Raw genomic sequence first — 7412 nt, forward strand, 5'->3', positions numbered from 1 at the left:
TAAAAGCAATCACTCCTGCAGCGAAATCACAAGCTCTCTAGACAGGCCGGAGCCGACAAAAATGCAGGATTTGACGTTAAAAGCTAAATGGGAAGCTGGGGCGGCGGAAGGTAAATTGATGGTAGATCTGGCTGTCAGGGCCCCGGCCCCAGACCGCCGCACAGGCCCAGGGCCTGATAACCCCGAAGCACTGGCGGGGAGAGGGCTTGGCCGCTGTGTGTGTGTGTGTGTGTGTGTGTGTGTGTGTGTGTGTGTGTGTGTTCCTTCCTACATACCCATTCTCAACTTCTTGGGAAGTAATCTGGAAAGCTCAAGAGAGCGGGACCAAGCACACTCCTTTTCCAGGATTTTCGCCCCCAACTGAAACACTAACGGCAGCTTTAAGAGATTTTTTCAGGTCAAAACTATGAGAAGAATAGAGCAAGATCACTAGGGGTTCTTCCTGCCTTCTAAATCCCGCCCCACCCTCTGGAGGCTTGGTGGGAAGCTCCAGCATCCCAGTGGGCTAGCGAATCTTCCGGGCACCTACGAAGGGTGGGCCTCCTGGCCTAGACTGCCCTTCTCAGGGCCAGGTGGCCTGGTCGTCCCTGCGATGAGGTGGGGACAGCGGTGGGGACAGCGTTGGCGCCAGAAAGGGTAGCAAGTGGGCCTGAGTCCGGGATGGAGGGTGGCGAGATCCCTTCCCCCTGGCCTGTGCCTCTACTGGCCGCTGCCTGCTATTGGTGAGGATCACAGAGCTGGTATCCCACGTGTTGTTAAAGAAGAGGGAGGGTGAGTTCCGTGCACGCCGATTTCGCTGGAAGGGGTGCCTAGGGTGAGAGTGAGCTCAAAATCAAAGCCACGGGGAGCGGCAGGAGGCAGGCTTGTGAGCTACTTCGGAGACTTTAACTTTGCAGAGAGAACCCGAGCCAGTTGCGAGCGCTTGAGTCCTGCGTGCAGGGGACAATAAACTGGCCCAAGGATGCCACAACAGCCAGAACTGCATTTGTACTGCGGGTCTGACAAAGCGCGGGAAACCTCTCCGCTATTCCTGTAGCTTTAAAGAAATGCTGTGTCTAACGCTGCCTGTGCGGCTCGCAATTTTCTCTTCCACAGCCGCCTTGCGTCCTCTCTGCGCGCGAGTCCCACCCACGCGCCTGGATTTTGGAAAAGGAACTGGTGGTAGATGCCAAGCCGAGATGATCTGCAAAGGAGGCTTGTGGCGTCCGCCCTCGTAAAGGGCTGAACCTGGACCCTGGGCTCTGTCTTTTCTGGATCTGTTGACCTGAGGAAACGCCTTCCCTCCACCCAGCCCAAATCCTAGCGTCCAGACCCCTGAATGAAGAAGAGGCACTGACAAGTCTCCGCGACGCACTGGACTCCTGGCCTGTCGCAGCCCGCGGATCCCTCGAAGAGAAAGACCTTGCAGACGCCCTCAGACTGGGGCTCGAGGCCCCAGTATCCCCCTTCCTGAGGAAGCTCGGCCGTGCTGTAGGGTTCACGTCTACGGGGTGGCAGTAAGGCGGTGGGAAGGTGGGAGAACGAAGTATTTTTAACTGTTTAGAAAGGGCAGGACGAGAGAAGGAGAGGAAACAGTCCGACGTTTCCAGGGGACTGACCGCTCCGAGCGCGCAGCTTTACCATCCAGCTTCTACCCCGGCGAGTACTCTCCGCACAGCAACCGTCTGCCGGGCTCTAACTGGCCGCTAAGAGCTCAGCGGCTTCGGCCAGTCTAGTGGAAGTTAAAGCGCGCTGCGTATCTGACTCACGCGCGCAGAAGTTAGATTTCTCTCCCTGTTCTCGCTCCACCCTGCCCAAGTCAGTTTCCTTCGAGGATCGCGTCCCCCGCCTCTTCCCTAAACGTGACCACCCCCCCCCCCCCCCCCACACACATTCCCTTCAAATTCTCCCGGCATTTGGGCCGCTTTGATGATCAGATGGTAGAGCCCTGATTACAAATTTATTCCCGGCCGCTCCGTCCGTCTTTATCTCCGCTATTAGGGACATCTGGGAGTGATTAGCGCCGCGCCCGCGCCCGGCCGCTCTGCCTATCTCGCCGCGGCGGGGCCCGGAGCCTCGCTGACGTCAGGGCAGACGGCTCGGAGCCATCCCAGCCGAGTTGGGTGTAATCGGCGGCCGCGCGGCCAAGTCCTCCCCGGGCCAGGCCGGCAGCTGGAACGCACCGCCTGCTTGCGCGCAGGGACTTTCTAAATATGTATTTTTAGCCCAGAAGACGTTTTTGTTTTTCTTGTTTGAGGTAAGGAGGGGCCGGTTAAAGTTTCTGTCGGCCCCCTCCTCACTTTAAATTTTCCAACTCGCTGCGCCTGGTGCATTCAGCTTGGAAAAGCCTCTCACAGCCGGCTCTGACTGACCTGCGGGCGCTCCTCTACCCCAGCGCCGGCGTGCTGCTCTCCTACACCAACAGATGCGGCCCTTGCCGCGGTGCCCGTGCAGGGAGAGGGAAGAGAGGCGGCGCTTAGGGCTGCCCTTCCCGCACACTCCTTGCCTGGCCCCCACAGCCCTCGGGCAGCAACAGTGGGAGTTTCTGCCTAATGAGATTGCCCGGCAGACGCTTATTACAGAACAGGCCTCTCTCGGAGGCTCTGTCTTGCACCTGCTATTAAAGCCCAATGGACCTAAGGAACGGAGGCGCTAGAACTTCTTCTGTTTATCCTCCCCCTTTCCCCAGTGGAAGTGCTCTTTGGCTGAAACAAGAATGACTGGCATCCTCTTGTCCCCTACTATATCTCGTTGCCCAGAACAGAGGCTAGGTATATTTGTGTAATTCCTGGACTGGAAGAGAACACTCCAGACCTCCGCCTTTGGCATCTCGGGACACTGTTCTGGTTTCTGGGATGAATCCAACTCCAGAATACTTTAGGTTGGAGCTTACCACATTAGTTATGCAATATCTGAAGAACTTGATAAAATTATAAATTCACTCCACATTTCGACCCATTTATGAGAAATCCTGGTTCAGCAGGTCAGGTAGGATAAACGAAATCTTCAATTTTCAAAAGCTCGCCCCCCCACCCCAAGATTTAGGAACCACTGCCTGAGGCCACACACACCCACCTCCAGCTGATCCCACATTCTTGGCACTCTGTCACCCCTGCTGTGGAACACTGGACCCTAGGGGTGAGGATGGCTTTATCTAGGAGGAGAGGTAGGGCAAGGCCTACATTATTTAAAGTCTCTACAGGGAGAAAAGTGACCATCCCACGTATCAGTCCTACACCTCAATTTAACTGGGCAATGCAAGGACTCAAAACAAACTTAGAAAAAGCTATTTACTTCCACGCAGGTTGCAAAGCCCAAGCCAGCATTTACAGTGACTTTAACTAGAGGGGAAAGAATTCAAGGCCTGTGATTTGAAAGTAGCGACTAGAAGATCTATTTGGGGGGCCTGGGATATCAAAAATAAACAGGAAATCCAGTAGAGAAAATTTCGCAAATGTTCACCTCTCTTCAGTTTTTGAGGCAACTCAAAACTCCAAATTCCAAAGTGTCTTCATGTAATCTAGAACGGATGAGGACCATTTCCTCCCAAGTCAGTGAAAATGTCACATTTGAGAGAGCTTGACTCTCTCTTTTACCCACGCTTTTTCCCTAGCAGAAGGGGAAAGAAAAATTGAGCTGGGGCGGTGGAGAGGGCTTGGGGGCTAGGAATAGAGAAGGCTTTAGACAGCTGACTCTGATGACTGGAGAAGGAGGGGCCTAACTCTGCTTTGGGGGAGGAGGGGCAGGTAATAGCTGCAGGATGTAGTTTCCCACAGTGCTGGTAAGTGGCTTCTCCATTATCTTCCTCAATAATGGAGTCTACTGAGGCAAAAAGGCAGTTTTCTAAATGATACAGACTCAAAACTAACAACAACAAAACCCCACGTTGCTACATTACTTTTTATCAATACTTTCATGCATATAGCATAAATGAATTTTAACTTGAATTAGAGGGAATGAATTCACATGGGCCACACATCCCAGAATCCCAGTTAATATTTCCAAGCAAAGGAGACAGGCTTGCAAGCAGCTAAGCCATTCATATAAAAGATCGGGTACTCAGCAACCTCCTCTCCAGTAATCCAGTTTTCTCAAATAGTATATTTAATGCACCACTAATTATGAACAGCCAGAACCAACCTGATGCTTCCCTGTGACCAGATGGAGTATTTCAAAATATCTTTCCTTATTGTAGAACCAAATCATTGTGGAGAACAGGAACTAGAGTGAAGGAGACTGCAGATTTTTTTCCTGTAAGAAGTCGGGTCATTCACTGTTCACTTGTTTGCTCCTTCACCAGCTGAAAGGATTTAAAACAAACAATTTCTTACGGGGCAGAAAGAGTTTTCAACCTTTATTAAGTACACTGCCTCAAGAAGAGGCCAAAAAAGACATCATTTGAAATCAAAGTGGCCATTAATATCTCCTTCCTGAAAAGATGGAAGCCAATGACCATTGAAGCCCCTGCACGGTTGACTTCCAGTTAAAGTGGGCTGTCGATGCTTTGAGCTGACAGTTTTGTCTTTAGGATAAGGCAAAAACACAGGAAAAAGAAAAACGTGTGGTTGTTGCTTTTATTTTTAAGGAAAAATATACATCTAAAGTCTGTAACTGGAATTTAGCGGTGAAGAAAAGCTGGTGCAGTTTTAATGGGAGAAAGTGGCCCCCAGGCCGCCTGACCATCGCCTTCGCTTTGCAAATCTGGTTTTCATATTCCCGCTCAGTAATTACCCAAAGCCATAACTGTCTCTGAAATTATTCATTAAAGTCATTTTCAGGGATTCTCACAGGATGACTCTTTTACGTTTATGATCTTCTGAGAGCAATGACATCATCCTCTGTCTCTTTTCCGCTTTTAATTAATGTTCTGGTTAGAGGAGAGGGGCCACGGCTGTGTCCGTGGGGAGGGGGTGCGGGGTGGGGGGTGGAATTCTCTGGCCGTTCTGCTCCCGGCGCGGTCAGCTGAGCTCCGGCGAGCAGACATCCTTTGATTAAGGAGGGTATTTCGGGGAGTGCAGGCTGTGCAGAAGATCACGTCTGTGCCCTGTGGTGCTGTCAGCAGTGACAGATCCCAGATGGGGCCGCTACTGTATGGCAGATTGAGTTTCTCAGCAGAAAACTCACCCTCCCTCCTAAACGTCTTCAAAAACCTTCTCCAGATACTACAGGTCGCTCCGTGTGAAACTGAAAAAGTCCATCACCAAAGCTGGTTTTGCGTGCTTGTGTGTGTGTCAGGTCCACCCCACCCCCCTTTCCTTCCTCTTCTTTTTTTTTCTCTGCACTTCCTCCTCCTCTGAGCATCTTCGACTCGCCGGGCTACCCGGCTGCTAAGAGCGCGGACCTGGCCGGCCTGGCGGTTCCAGTTCGCGCGACCCACAGCACCGCGACGTCGACAGAGCACCGAGGGGCCAGGAAAGCAATCCGGTGGGTAGAGGCACGGCGTCCGGAATGCGGGGGCAACGCGGAGCACCCCCAGGCAGCTGGGGTGGACCGCAAGGCCCAACACTCCCTGTGGGGCGGGTTTGGTGGGGGCGAAGGGAGGATTGAACCTAAGGCGAAAGCAGAGAGCGGCGGCGCTGGGCTGCCGCTTCTCTCCCGTTTTCCGCAGCGCCGCGCCATCCACCCAGCCTGGGCAATTTCGAGGGGCAGCGCCGAGCCTGAGAAGGGGGTGGGGGTGTGTTGGGGGCTGCGTTCGGGGATCGGGAAGTGGGGTGAAGGCGAGCCACGGGAGCCAGCGGGGCCCAGCCCGGTCCGGGATGGGGAGAAGCGGGACGGGGAAAGTCCTCCTGGCTGCGGCCTCAGACGGGAAACTACACTAGGGCATCTCCCAGGTGAGAGGGGGCGCAGTGAGACCCGACTTTCTATGCAAGAAACTTCTGTTCATTTGTGAGTCTGGGTCCCGAGTTTCGCATCCCTGGGCGTACACTGGGTTCGAAACCCCGTTGCAAAAACATTTGGACTTATTTTAAGCCTCTATTTAAAAATTAAATAAATGCCGCGTGTCCCTGCTTCCTCGAAGGCAACGGAGATTCCTCCCCTCCTCCCATCCCTTCCGGAGGGTTCCTAGGCCGGCTCCAGGGGAGCAGTAGTGGCCGGGAGAGCGGGCATGAAAGGCAGAAAGGAAGGCACACGACACTCCGATTCTGCTCTTATATCTAGATCCCACCCATCCTTACCCCCATGGTCCACTTAATTATGCAACTTGGCGTGTTCCCACGGACTTGGGCTGGGGCAAGGGTCGAAAAGGCAGTAAGGATCAAAACCTAGAGAGTTTTGTTTTAATTTAAACGCAAGTAATTTTTTTTTTCTTTCAACATCCCCGAGCAGTCGCCTCCACCTACTCCCACACCCCCTCCCAGTGAGGGCAGTTTGGAGAGCCTCCATTCAGCTTACAAAAGAGCCTCTAGGGAGCAGAGAGAAAAGCTAAAAATACCGCAGACAGGAGGCCCCAGTCCAGGAGGCCGTAGCCACCTCCCCCCAGACCTGCCCTGCCCTGGAGGGGCCGGCCGTGGGGTCCCTTCCTTTGAGACAAGGGCACTGGCTTGGCTGGACGCCCTCACTGCAGCGGCCGGGCGAATTTCGCCTAGTCTTTGCGCCCTGAGCCGGTTACTCTTAGAGAAGCCTTCCGGTCCAGCCGCTGGTAAAATGAGATGTTACACTAGTTGACCCTTTCCATTCCACCTCCTCTGCTGACTCAGTTTTAAGGACTCACTTTTAAAGTGAAGGTGGAACCACTGGATCCCACTTTCCGTCAACAATAAACAGGTCACGCACGTATTGTCCCCAGTTTGTAATGGTCTATATGGATGTGCGCAGTTGTTTGCAGTCCTGAAACACAAGCTGATTTGGGAGAAACCTGTGAATTTCTATTGCAGCTCTCTTCCGGAAAAAACAAACAAACAAAAAAACCCCACAAAAACCTAGCAGTTATTTCCCCCACGGTTCCCCGTTGGTTATCAGGTAAAACCACAAAACTCTTTATATAAAAGCAAAACACACACTAAATTTCAAAACTCCCGCTCGCCCCCTTTATAAAGCAGCTTTTATTTTCATGGCCCACGCCGGATGAAAGTGGTTTATTTTGATTCCCCCCCTCCCTTGTACCCACATGCCTTGTAAAAAGTTCCTGCACGCTGGCCCGGCCCCCCTCTGATGACTGCAGGGCCTTGCTTCCAGACTGCAGCCCCCACCACTCGGTTTTTAAGTCTTCGCCTGGAGCCGAGGTGTAATTGTGACCCCGCCCGAGCGGCGAGCCTCCCGGGGGGACGTATGGCCGGGCCTGCGTTGGGGCCGAGACCTCCCAAGTGGCGGACCTGGGAGCCCAGAGCCGCGCGGTCCTCTCAGCACCCCCCCCCCTCTCCCCCCCCCCCCGCCCCCCCCCCCCCGCCTCCTCCCTCACTCCCTCCCCTGCGTATTTTGCTCGTTTTCTTCCG

Source organism: Lontra canadensis, unplaced genomic scaffold (assembly GCF_010015895.1).
Source record: "Lontra canadensis isolate GAN:19392208 unplaced genomic scaffold, GSC_riverotter_1.0 scaffold10, whole genome shotgun sequence".
NCBI lineage: Eukaryota > Metazoa > Chordata > Mammalia > Carnivora > Mustelidae > Lontra > Lontra canadensis.